The 13,554-nt window shown below is 42.4% G+C and overlaps 1 protein-coding gene across 7 annotated transcripts in view; it reads left to right on the top strand.

Moving 5' to 3' along the window:
• CCSER2 (coiled-coil serine rich protein 2) overlaps positions 1 to 13,554 on the top strand; it is a 190,993-nt gene that overhangs the window by 63,540 nt on the left and 113,899 nt on the right. The gene's annotated exons all lie outside the window — the stretch shown is intronic.

Here is a 13,554-nt window from a genome sequence, read left to right as displayed (position 1 = left end):
AATAATTTTTTTGATGTATTTCTGGATCTGATTTGCTGATATTTTGTTCAGGATTTTGGCATCTATGTTCATCAGGGATATTGGCCTGTAGTTTTCTTTCTTCGTAGTATCTTTTTCTGGTTTTGGAATTAGAATTATGCTGGCCTCATAGAATGTGTTTGGAAGTCTTCCTTCTTCTTGAATTTTTTGAAATAGTTTGAGGAGAATGGGTGTTAGTTCTTTTTTGAATGTTCGGTAAAACTCCTCCGTGAAGCCATCTGGGCCTGGGCTTTTGTTTGCTGGGAGAGTCTTGATTACCTCTTCAATTTCCTTAGTTGTTATTGGTTTGTTCAAGGTTTCTATCTCTTCCCGGTCCAGTTTTGGGAGACTGTGTGTTTCTAGAAATTTGTCCATTTCGCTTAGATTGTCGAATTTGTTGCCATATAGTTCATAGTAGTTGTTAACAGTCTTTTGTATTTCTATGGTGTTGGTTGTTACTTCTCCTCTTTCATTTCTGATTTTGTGTATTTGGGTTCTCTCTCTTTGTTTCTTGGTGAGTCTAGGTAAGGGTCCATCAATCTTGTTTATTTTTTCGAAAAACCAGCTCTTTGTTTCATTGATCCTTTGAATTGTTTTTTTTGGTCTCTATGTCATTTATTTCTGCTCTGATCTTTACTATTTCCTTCCTTCTACTTGCTCTGGGGTTTTCTTTTTGTTTGCTTTCTAATTCTTTAAGTTGTGAGGTTAGACAGTCAATTAGAAATTTTTCTTGTTTTTTGAGGTAGGCTTGTAGTGCTATGAACTTCCCTCTCAGAACTGCTTTCGCTGCATCCCATAGATTTTGTGTTGTTATGTGTTCATTTTCATTGTTTTCCAGGAAGTTTTTAATTTCTTCCTTGATCTCCTTGCTGACCCATTCATTGTTTAATAACATGCTATTTAGTCTCCATGTGTTGAAATGTCTTTGCATGTTCTTGTTGCAATTGATTTCTAGTTTCATGCCATTGTGATCTGAGAAGATGCTTGATATGATTTCAATCTTCTTGAACTTGTAGAGATTTAGTTTGTGTCCTATCATGTGGTCTATCTTTGAGAATGTCCCATGTGCACTTGAGAAGAATGTGTATTCTGTAGTTTTGGTGTGTAATTCTCTGTAGATGTCTAGGAAATCCATTTGTTCTAGTGCTTCATTTAGAGTCTCTGTTTCCTTGCTAATTTTTTGCCTAGAGGATCTATCCAGTGCTATCAACGGGGTGTTGAATTCCCCTGCTATGATTGTATTGTTGTCGATTTCTCCTTGGAAGTCCTCCAGAAGATTTTTAATATATTTTGGTGCTCCTATATTGGGTGCGTATATGTTTATCAAGGTTATATCTTCCTGTTGGATAGATCCTTTCAATATTATGTAGTGGCCGTCTTTGTCTCTAGTTATGGTCTTCATTTTGAAATCTATTTTATCAGATATGAGAATTGCTACCCCAGCTTTTTTTTGCTTTCCATTTGCTTGGAAAAATTTTTTCCATCCCTTCACTTTCAACCTATGTGAGTCTTTTATTGTGAGGTGGGTCTCTTGAAAACAACATATAGATGAGTCATGCTTTCTTATCCAATCAGCTACTCTGTGTCTTTTTATGGGAGCATTCAATCCATTTACATTTAAGGTGATTATTGATATGTACTTATTTATTGCCATTTTTGTTTAGCATGGTTCTATTTTTCTTCCCATTTCTACTGCTAATTACAGCAGTCCTTTTAACATTTCTTGCAGTGCTGGTTTGGTGCTAATGTATTCCCTTAGCCTTTTTTTGTCTGGGAAGCTCTTTATTTAACCTTCTATTTTGAATGATAGCCTTGCTGGGTAGAGTAGTCTTGGATTCAGATTCTTGTTTTTCATGACTTTGATTACTTCATGCCATTCCCTTCTGGCCTGTAGTGTTTCTTGTGAGAAGTCAGTTGAGAGCCTTATAGGGCTTCCTTTGTAGGTAATCTGTTGCTTATGTCTTGCTGCTTTTAGGATTCTCTATTTGTCTTTAATTTTTGGCATTGTAATTACTATGTGTCTTGGTGTGGCCTGTTTGGGTTCTTCTTACTTGGGACTCTCTGTGCTTCTTGAACTTGAATGCCTTCTTTCTTCACCAAATTAGGGAAGTTTTCTGTCACTATTTTTTTGAATATATTCTCTATCCCTTGCTCATTTTCTTCTTCTTCGGGGACTCCTATGATGCGAATATTATTACGTTTCCAGTTGTCCCACAGTTCTCTTAAGCTGTCTTCCTGTTTTTTAATAGTTTTTTCCTTTTGTTTTTCTGATTGGGTGATTTTTTCTACCCTGTCTTCTAATTCACTGATCCGGTCCTCAGCTTCGTCTACTCTGCTTTTTAAACCTTCTAGTGTGTTTTTCATTTCTGATATGTCATTTTTTATCTCTTCTTGATGGTTTTTAATTTCCTATTGGCTTATTTTCAGTGTCTCTATGTCCTTACTCATGCTGTTCAGCTTCCTCAAGATCATGGCTCTGAATTCTAGCTCTGTTAACATGCCTAATAGCTCCACATTGATCTCATCTTCGGTGGAGGTCTCTTGCTCTTTCATTTGGCTTCTGTTTCTGTGTTTCACCATTTTGGCTATCACAGTGGCTTTGGAGCCTGTCAAGTTTTCCCTGTCGGTGTTGGTGTTCTGCTGTTTGTGGCTCCCTCTCCTGTGTTTAGATGAGCCAGGGAGGACCCGCGTTAAACACCACTGTCAAGTCTTACTTTCCTGGTTAAAGTTGCTAGCCCAGGAAAGGTACTGTTATCCTTTAGCTTTTTGCCTGGAGCCTAGCAGTCGAGGTTACTTGATGAGTTTTGGGTTGTCAGTTGATTGAAAAACTCCCTCAGGTGCTCAGCACAAGGGGGTTTCATGAAGGTGGGGCAGATGCTGGTTGTTAATGAGCCTCAATTAGCACTTCAATGGCCCAGAGGGTGGGGTTGGATCTCTTAGGGAGGAGCTGCTGCCTCTCTCAGAGCCCTGGGTAGGAGCAATATGGCCACCGTCCTGCGTGGCTGCCACTCAGCAAAAGCTCTGAGCGCCCTCCAGATCCCGAGTGTCCCCCACAGCTCCAGTCCAGTCTGCCCTCCCTCTGCCGGAGCCCAAGGTGAGTGGCTGTGGCTGTTTCAGCCTCTGTCCCGGCTGCGCTGTGGAGCCGCCTGGGAGTGTAACCCAAGGGCGCTGCTCACAGATGAAGCCGCTGCCGAGCTGCCGACCGTGGGCCCCCAGCCCCATCTCGCGCCTTCGCAAGGCTACCGGGATGGAGTCAGTGTCCCTCGTTGTATGGTCCTCGCAAGCTGCTTTTCTGTTGCTTCTTCCCGTCGATTTGTCTGTGTTATAGTTGTAATTCCAGTTTGGTCCTGGGAGACAGTCTGTGTAGCTTCCGTTCACTCCGCCGCCATTTTTTTCTCCATAATTTTTATTTTTTTTATTTTTTATTTATTTTTATCCTCACCCGAGGACATTTTTCCATTTTTTTGTTCAGATAGAGTAGGAGGGAGAGAGAGGAAGAGAGAGAGAGAGAAACATCGGCGTGAAGGGACACATCGAGTGGCTGCCACCCGCACGACCAACCAGGGCCGGGGACAAACTGCAACCGAGGTACACGCCCTTAGTGGGAACCCAACCCAGGTCTCTCTGGACCGCAGGCCGACGCTCTAACCGCTGAGCCAAACCGGCCAGGGCTCTCCATAATTTTTAAAGTAGTTTGTGAGAAGTCATAATTTCAGCATGGAAACCCCAAAATGCTACAGCAAGTAGTCATTTCTCCCCCTAAAGCTCTTAGGTTTGTGACCTTATGTGCTGTGTTTATTTTTTTAAGGCATTCCTAGGTGTTAAGATACATTTGTTCTTGGGAAGAATGGGGGGAAATCTAAGATGATCATTTCTTGAGAGCAAAACAGAAATTAGGAAGAATTAAGCTAAGCCAAAGTCTTCTCTCGTAAAGATTTTTGTTCTGTAAGGTATTCTTTGTACAGAGTTCGTGTAGACACATCCACAAAACCCTGTTGTTCTGTTCTCTTGGTGTGGGAACCAGCTCTATTTTAAAGACCTTTCTTCTGTATAATACTTGTATTGTGATATTTTATAAGCTTAAGTTTGGTCACTATCACTACATCTGGCCATTAGAGTTTTTCCAGGGAGGACTAATTGCCTTAGCCTTTTAGCCAGGAATGGTCTCATAACAGTACTATGTCTGAAATTTCTCTAGACAGGACTTTTTGTTGTGGTTAATCCTCACCTGAGGATATTTTTTCCCACTGATTTTTAGAGAGAGTAGAAGGGAGGGAGAGAGGGAGGGAGAGGGAGAGAGAGAGAAAGATTGATGAGAGAGATACATCGATTGGGTGCTCTGACCGGGGTCTGGGAATCGAACCTGTGACCCTTTGATGAGTGGGCCTGTACTCTAACCCCTGAGAACACCGGCCAAGGGTGGGCAGGAATCTTTTGATCTCATGAAGGGAGTAGGAGACGAGGAAGAAAAAGGCTAGATTGAAGTTACTGGGGTTGAATGTTAGTCTGGATTTATTTTTACTCACTAGATGTGGTTTGAGTACCTACCAGGTAATAATTATAAACAACATAGTATTTTTGAACCCATCTTAAATAAGGACTTTGTTCCATTATCTTTTTTAAATCTGAAAGTTTTTCTTTTGATTTTTAAATTGTTAATTTTATCCCCTCCCTTGTTTCCGTGTTGTGGTTCTGGAACTTCTCATCCCTGGACATTGCATCTCATGTGCGCCTCTTTTCCCTGTTCTGTCAGTTTTAAACTTTTGTTCTTTTGCCTTTTCTTTTTTTTTGTCCTTAGTCTCTTAGAGAGATTTCCTAAAGTTTATTTGCTGGCCCTCTTTGTTAAATTTTTAAGTCAGACAGTTAGTTCTTTATAGAAAATTTCAAACATACTCAAACCTAGACTCTTGGGGGTTCATTATACTAATTACTGAACTTTAACAATGATCAAATCATAGTCTTTATTCATTTATAGCCCTATTCATCTACTCCTTCCCCACATTGAGATTAATTTGAGCAAGTTTTAGACATCATCATGATTTAAATGTCATAAAATATTTATATGTAAATGTGTTCTTATACACATATGTAGATATTTATGAATGTCTTACTGATAGTTACTTCTCAGTGTCTGACTAAAAGGCAAGTACTGTTGTTAAAACATAGTTACTGCCCTGGCCGGTTTGGCTCAGCGGTTAGAGCATCGGTCTGAGGTCCAGAGAGACCTGGGTTCGGTTCCCGCTAAGGGTACGTACCTTGGTTGCAGTTTGTCCCTGGCCCTGGTTGGTCGTGCGGGTGGCGGCCACTTGATGTGTCCCTTTCACGTTGATGTTTCTCTCTTTCTCTCTTTCTCTTCCTCTTTCTCCCTCCCACTCTATCTGAACAAAAAATGGAAAAATGTCCTCAGGTGAGGATAAAAAAACCAAAAACATAGTTACAGTTTTATGATTGTAACAGTAATATGTCATTAAGAACTGAGTAAATGTTCATTGTTTAGTAAACTTTTATTTTAGAGCCGTTTTAGATTTACAAAAGTATTGCTAAGATAGTATACAGAGTTCCTGTGCACCCCACATCTAGTTCCCCTATTTCAGCATATGTTACTGTGACACATTGTTCACTGTAATGAAACAATCATGATCTCATACTTGAAGTCTGCATTTTCAGATATTCTCAGTGTTTCTCTTCTTTTTCTGTCCCCAGATCCCATTCCGGACACTATTCACAATCAGTAGTCACGTCTCCTTAGACTTCTCTTGGTTGTGACAGTCCTCGTACTCCTTTTTGATGGCTGTGGCAGGTTTGAGGGGTACTAGTCAAGTATCTTGTGGAATAGTCCCGATGGGATTTGTCTGATGCTCTTATGATTAGCCTGGGGCTATGTTTTCGGAAGGAAGACCAGAGAGGTGGAGGCACTCGCATGACACCGTCGGGCGGTGCTGTCAGCAGGGCTTCGCACGTGGTGCTGACCCTGGTCACTTGGCTTCAGATGGTATTTGTCAGGTTGGACAGTAGTTGCTGCCCTTTCTCTCTCTTTATACTGGTGAGCTCTTCGGAGAACGTCACCATGAGCTGTCCATGCCTCGGGAGTGGCTGGTTTCGCTCTGCCTCCCTATGAGTGGAGAATCTACATAAACTTTGTATTTCTGCTGTGAGACAGAAAAGAATTTGTCTTTTCTCTTTTATTATTTATTCATTCATTTATTTATTTAATCATTTCTTTATATTGTGTGGACTTACATGTATTTCATATTTTTGTTTCTACTCCATACCCTTATTGTTTTTTTGTTATTTTTCATTTGAGCACTTTTTAAAATTTTTCTGACACTACAAGGTGCTCTAGACTCGTCTTGTATGCTTTCTGCCTCAGTCGTAGATTCGGCTGCTCTTTCCAAGAGCCCTGGTCCTCTCCTTGGAGAGGGTGTCAGGCACCAAACTCCAGGTAGGGGTGCGATGGGCCTGTCAGCTGAAGAGCAGGGGACCCGTGTTCCCGCACTGGCCCTGTGTGAGGGCATGTGCACATGTCCACGTGTGTTCTGTTCAACCACGTGTGTGCAGCTAAGCCTGAGTTGCATCCTGATGTCTCTAACCCGGATCCATCACTGCCTGTGTTGTTCTTGCTTCTCCGTGCTCTGTGTGACTTCCCGCCCACCCGTTAAGGAAGCGGCTGCGTACTGTCGGCCATCCATTTAATTGTTCAGTTCCAGTACCTGCGCATCGTCATTCAGAATCCTTCATTACGTCCCGCAGGAGAAACCTTTACCAGCCAATGTAAGTTCCTATAGAGAATTCTTTTGCCTTTAGTCTTAACAGAGTCTTTTCATTTCCAAAGTTACTTAGGTCAGCACTTTATTCCCCTCATTCCTTTCTGTGAGGTTGTTTAATACATTTAAACCTTTATCATTCTGCATTCCCGCCAAGGACCCTGCCCTCCCAAAAGATTCTTTAAATTTCATGTGCACTAAAGATTACTTTCTGCTGTCCAGATCAGTGGGTCTTGACAAATGCGTAATGTCTTGTCTTCACCATTAAGGCGTCCTAGAAATAGTTTCAGCATCCTGAGATGTCTCCTATGTTTCATCTGTTTACCCTCCCCCGGCGACTCCCTGGCAAATGCTGATCTTTAGACTATCTCTATAGTTTTGCCTTTTAAAGAATGTTATATAATTGAAAACACAGCATATAGCTTTTTCATACTGGCTTCTTTGATTTAGCAATCCATATCTTTTTTTGGCTTGATAGCTCTTTTTTTTTTTTTTGCATTTTTTGTTCAGACAGAGCGGGAGGGAGAGAGAGGAAGAGAGAGAGAGAGAAACATCGATGTGAAGGGACACATTGAGTGGTTGCCACCCGCATGACCAACCAGGGCCAGGGACAAACTGCAACCGAGGTACGCGCCCTTAGCGGGAACCGAACCCGGGTCTCTCAGGACCGCAGGCCGACACTCCAACCGCTGAGCCAAACCAGCCAGGGCGTTGATAGCTCTTTTTTTTTTAATCCTCACCCGAGGATATTTTTCCATTTATTTTCAGACAGAGTGGGAGGGAGAGAGAGAGAAACATTGATGTGAGAGGGACACATTGATTGGCTGCCTTCTGAATGAACCCGACCAGGGCCAGGGACTGAACTGCAACCATGGTATGTGCCCCTGACCAGAATTGAACCTACGACTCTTTGCTCTGGGGATGGGGTACACTCTAACCACTGAGCTAAACCAGCCAAGGCAATACCGAGGCGTTCATTTTTTTAAATTAATGAATAATGTTACATTGTATGGCTCTACCACAGTTTGTTTACCCATTCAACTATCAGAGGACATGCTGATTGATTCCAGTTATTGGCCATTCTGCATAAAGCTTCCATTAATATTCACATGCGGTATTCATGTGGACAGTCACTTTCCGCTCTTCTGGGGAGATACCAGTGAGTGAGATCGCTTGAGCACGTGGTAAGACTGTTTAGCCTTCGAGGAAACTGCCAAACTGTTTTGCAAAGTGGCTGTGCCGTTTGCAGTCCCACCGGCGGTGAGAGAGCCAGCGGCTGCACCTCCCACCGTCAGCGGAGCCCCGTGCGTGTTTGCAGACCTCCCGGCGGTGCTCGGCGCTGCCCGCTCCGGGCTCCAGCAGGCTGCCCTCCCGGACAGGGGGTGGTGAGCGTCTTTCCTTTCGCTCACTTGTCATCTGTGTGTCTTCGCCGAGAGTCCGTTTAGATCTTTGTTCGTTTTTTAATTTTGTTGTCTTATTGTTGAGTTTTAAGAGTTCTTATATATATATAGATATATAGATATATATCTATATATCTATATATAGAGAGAGAGACTTTTATCAGATAGGTGTTTTGCAAATTTTCCCCCCAGTCTGTGCCTTGTCCTTTCCTTCTCATAAAAGTGTCTCACAGAGCAGAAGTTTTAATAAATTCCAACTTAATCAGTTTTTTTCTTTCTCAGATCATGCTATTGATGTAGTTAAAAAAATCATCAGCAAACCTAAGGTCATGTAGTTTTTCTACTTTTTTTTTTCTTCAAGAGAGTTTACAGTGTTCTATTTTATATTTCTGTGATTCATTCTGAGTTAATTGTGTATAACACCTGTGTTTGGGTTAATTATTTTGCATGAATAATTGACCCTTGAACAACAAAGAGGTTGGGGTACCAACATACCTTGCAGTTGAAAGTCTGTGTATTATTTTTGACTCCCCCCAAACCTAACTGCTAAGAGCCCACTGTTGATCTGAGAGCCGCGCAGACAACACAGCGATCAGCGTGTTTTGTATGTTCTGTGTGTTACGTACTGTATTCTCACAATGAAACTAAGAAAAGAACACGTTAAAATCATAAATAAGAGAAAATAAAATTACAGTTTTTATTGAACAAATCTGCATATAAGTGGACTAACGCAGTTCAAGCCTGTGTTGTTCAAGGGCCTTTGCGGTTCCGTGTATGAGTCCAGCACTGTTGGTGGGTGAGGCTGTTTCTGTGCATCGGGTCACCTGTGCTCCTTTGTCCGAATCACTTGAGTGTGTGACCAGGTCTCGTCTAGCTTGCTCGTCTGCCGTCCATCTGAATGTCTGTTCTTTGGCCAGTAACATGCTGTCTTAATTATTGCCGTGTTTTGTCTTATAGTGCATCTTGTGTTCTGTAACAAAATAATTCAGCTGCTTTTGTCCCCAGATCTTGTGTGGGAGCCTGTACATCTTTGGAATTTCCCACATGATAGGAGTGTCTTTGTTTATTGTGGGCCCTTACAGTTTATGCTAATGAGGTGACCGGGATGGGTGTGGGCCACACACAAAGAAAGCAAACGTGTAATTAGGGTTGGGGTGTTGAGTGTGTGACATTAGTCTGACTCCTGGGGAACGGAGGGAGTAGACTCGCATGAGGCCAGTGATTCCACCAGCTGTGCCTGTGCGATGAAGCTTGTGTAAACACTGGACACTGACTCTAGCCGGGCATCGCTGGTTGGCACTCTCGTCAGTGTGCCGCAGGGCAGCCTGTCTGACTTCACAGGAACAGACGTGGGAGCTTCGCCTTTGGGACCATATCAGACCTGCCTGCCTGTCTCTTCTTTTGGCTGGTTGTGATTTACACCTTTTATTTCTGTAATCAAACCAGTCATTCAGTATACTGCTTTCCTGAATCCTGTAAGTTGTTCTAGTGAATTAGTGAGCCCGAGGGAGTAGTGGGGACCTCCCAGTTTGTCAGAAGTGCCTGTCCTGGGAACCCCTGAGCTTCGGCAGGTCTCTCCCTTGTGAAGTGTCCTAGCTCTGGGCGGTCAGAAGTCATTGTAGTTCTCATCAGAAGGAGAATTTGCTAGATCAGCCGACTCACTGAAACGTGTGGTTGGAAGAGAAAAGGTGAAAGGGAGAGGCGAGCAGATGATTTCTGGGGGGCTGTCTAGCCTCTCAGGGTGTGGAACCGCCGCTGCTGCGTCCTTGCTGGGGGCAGGGCCCGTGGGGCCGCTAGAAAGGAGGGTGGAGCCAGCTTCAGGGAGCGTGCGAGGAGGTGCAGAATGACAAGAAACACGCTGAATATGCGTGCTTGGTCGTTGTTACCTGTAGTGGCAAAAATGAAAGAAAGAGAGAGACTGGTCCTGATGCTGGGCTGAGCTTAGGGTTCAGTCCTCCAAGCTGCAGCGGGCAGTCTTGACGCTACCCCAGCAGGAAGGGTATTCTAGGACAACAGGCAGCGGTGTCACGACGTCTCACCTGAGCTGCTGTTAGGAATGCAGTAGTAGTCCCTTTGTGGGGATGGCAGAATGAGAAGCCACTGGAACGGGTTGTGTGCCAGGGGGTTGTCCCTATTGTGGCTCGGTGTCATCAGGTTCCGGGAGAACATTACTGAGAGGGATGGCGAGAGGGAGCAGTTCAGGCCAGTGCCCTGGCTTGCAGACTAGAGCACGGAGGAGTGCGGCTGGGCTGAGGCAGGAGGCCGAGAGCCCTGGCCGCACTGTGGTCAGGTGCTGGTGGAGGTTCCCACAAGCAGCCTTGCGTGCTTTGGCCTTTCCTGTGATGCTAAGTAGGTAGACTTTTTCTGACATGACATTTTGCTTATTATGAATACACTATGTCCTTATTACAGGAAAAGCCAAAGGGACGTCAAGAGCATAAGCACATATTATCTTACATAATGGGAGATTATACAAGTTTCTTTGCTTTATCATCACCTAGATATTCACGTGCTTTCTGCATGGAAGATGGCACCACACTGTGCGCATGTGATCTGCTTCTCCCCCACCCCCACTCACAGAAGGGCTTCTTTCCACACGACTGATTACACTTCCGAAACTTTATATGTAGTGATTTATTGCTGATTGTTAACTTGAGACATAAACATGGGTGGTTTTTCCTCCTCCCTCTGTGTAACTAATGCTAACTGTTCCCTTTCCTTTTCCACTGGACTTTGTCCGTGACTTTTCTGAGTGATGGGCCACTCGGTCAGTGCAGTCCCGTTGTCAGAGGCCGAGCGCCTCCGAGCAGGGTGGCAGTGCTCCTCATGCTGACCGGGGTGTCCCAGCAAGCCCTGCCCTGGACCTGGAAGAGGAGGTCCTGGCACGGGCTTCTTTGTGTCCCACTTAGTTGTCAGATCCAGCTGGGCCCCAGGTCGTCAGCTCTCACATACGCTCATGCACACGGGACTGTCAGACGCTTCTACGTGGCATGTGATCCTGGGGGCTAAAACTACGTCAGTCATAATGCCTGTTGCAGACAATGAGAAAATACAGGTGCTCTAAACAAAAGCAGAAGAAAAACTTATAATTCTAAACTAGAGGTTTTCCTTGTTTTGGTTTCCTTCCAACTTTTTTCTGTGCAGATTATACAATGTGTTTTTCATAAAATGATAATTTTATGATAGTTAACAGATGTAGTATTCTAGATTTAATTTTTTTTTTTTTTTAGTTAATATCTAGATCTGTTCAGTGGAAGAAATGTATTTTATCTTTTAAGATGAAAAACATGTTGTGTTCATACTGATACTTCCCACTCATATTCAGGAACATAGAGATTTTATTTAATTTTATTGTTTTATTTACATTTTAATTTTCTTGGTCCTAAGATGAGAATCCATTTTCCAGCAAACGCCAATATAACTTCTTGCATTTATACCTGTGCATACACAGCCATCAGAATAACAACACCAGCACACTGTCCAGATTAAATTACTGAACACAGTTGGAGGTTCCTCCCCTACTTGAGATAGCTTCTGAGTGTCCTGCTGTCACCTAGGTACACAAGTAGGTTCATTTGTTTTAACTTAATTATTGACTTATAAGGATTTATTGACACATTCTTTTTAAGAGGAAAAGATTAAAACAGCCCTTGCCGGTTTGGCTCAGCAGTTAGAGTGTTGGCCCATGGACCAAAGGGTCATGGGTTCGATTCCCAGACAAGGGTATGTACCTGGGTTGCAGGTATGATCCCCGGCCCCAGTCCATGGTCATGGGGGAGGCAAACAATCCATGTGTCTTTCTCACATGGTGTTTCTCTCTCTCCTCCCTCTCTTCCACTCTAAGAATCAACAGAAAAATGTCCTCAGGTGAGGATTAACAACAACAACAACAAAATATTAAAACAACCCAGTCTGTTTTTCCCCAATTACTGTCTTTCCATCTCTATAAATATATTTCTATTATCTTTTAAAAATAAAAAGATATGACTGTATCACATTTTCTGTTTAACCATTTTTCTATTGGGCTTTTGGCTATTTCTACATTTTTGCCATTCTGAACATTGCTGCAATAACCATACTTATACATACATTTTCTGAAAATGTTTATTTCTAAGGCATAACTTCTTAGGAAGGAAGAATTTACCTTTTTAAAAAAGCTCTTACGAAATTTTGACAAATTGGCCTCCAGAAAGTTTACATGAATCTGACCCCATCTGGTTACAGATGAGGTCTAGCTTCCTCTCAGCTGTGGTGAGTCGACTGTGTTCACTTTCTTTCCTACATGGTATTTACTAGTCTTTTCTTTTGTACTTATTTTGTGATCTGTCCCTATGGCTTTTGCCAATTTTTTTCATATTCATCTTTTTTCTTGATTTTTAGGAAGACTATGTAGTAAGGACAGAAAGAGGTTTTATGAAATACCTCTTTCTTGTGCCAGGGTTAAATAATTATCCAGACCTTTTAAAAAAAAATTACACTTATTTGAGTTATTTTTAGTCCGCAGTGGATCCTGGAAGGGATCCATTTCAACACAAGATTTAAAAGATGTGAGTAGAATACCTGACATAGGAAACAATTCTAATTTATTCGTATTAATCTGTAGTAAAGTAGATATTCCCCTTTTATAAGAGTTTTCCAAGGGCATAATCTCTAAGTCATTTAAAAATGTGTGGATCTGTGCCCTCACACACACATATGAATCAGTAATGAGTCAGTTCTTAGATTAAAAGGGTCCACTGGCGGCTATAAGTCAGACTGAGTTTGTTACCGTAAACTTAGTTTTGTTTACTTTGTTATTTAGACTTTAGAACAAGAGTCTTTGCAAGCAGAGCGTTACTTCTCTGAGACTAGGTGGTAGCTAGCACAGATAGCACGCAGGAGGGGCCACTAACAGTCTGACTGCTCCAACCCTGTTTCAGAAATAGTGGATTGAGGCAAACAAAACAAGGGGGTGGCGGGGTGCTGAAGGTAGTAGGCAGGTGTGGTACCGGAAGGGCATGGAGTGATCTCATCATTAAAGAATTATTTTGTTATTTCTGCATAAACTGTCCAATCCTTAGAGATAATAAAATAAAACCTCCCACACCAAATATGAATAAAATTATTATTTTTATTGAATTTATTGGGGTGACATTGGTTAATAAAATTACATAAATTTCAGGTGTACAATTCTCTAGTGCATCATCTATATATTATATTGTGTGTTCACCATGCCAAGTCATATCTCTTTCCATATTATTTTTGATTATTCATGTTATCGGGGAAGTTGCTAAATGTATGGAATCACCTGTATTCATATCCTGTTTTGACCAGGTGTTTAGGCTCACTGTGCATTAAATTCATCATATATAATATGGCAGTTATACTAGTCA

Source organism: Molossus molossus, unplaced genomic scaffold (assembly GCF_014108415.1).
Source record: "Molossus molossus isolate mMolMol1 unplaced genomic scaffold, mMolMol1.p scaffold_m16_p_37, whole genome shotgun sequence".
Classification (NCBI taxonomy): Eukaryota; Metazoa; Chordata; class Mammalia; order Chiroptera; family Molossidae; genus Molossus; species Molossus molossus.
Note: the sequence above shows the minus strand (reverse complement) of the source record. Positions and strands in the feature narration are given on the sequence as shown.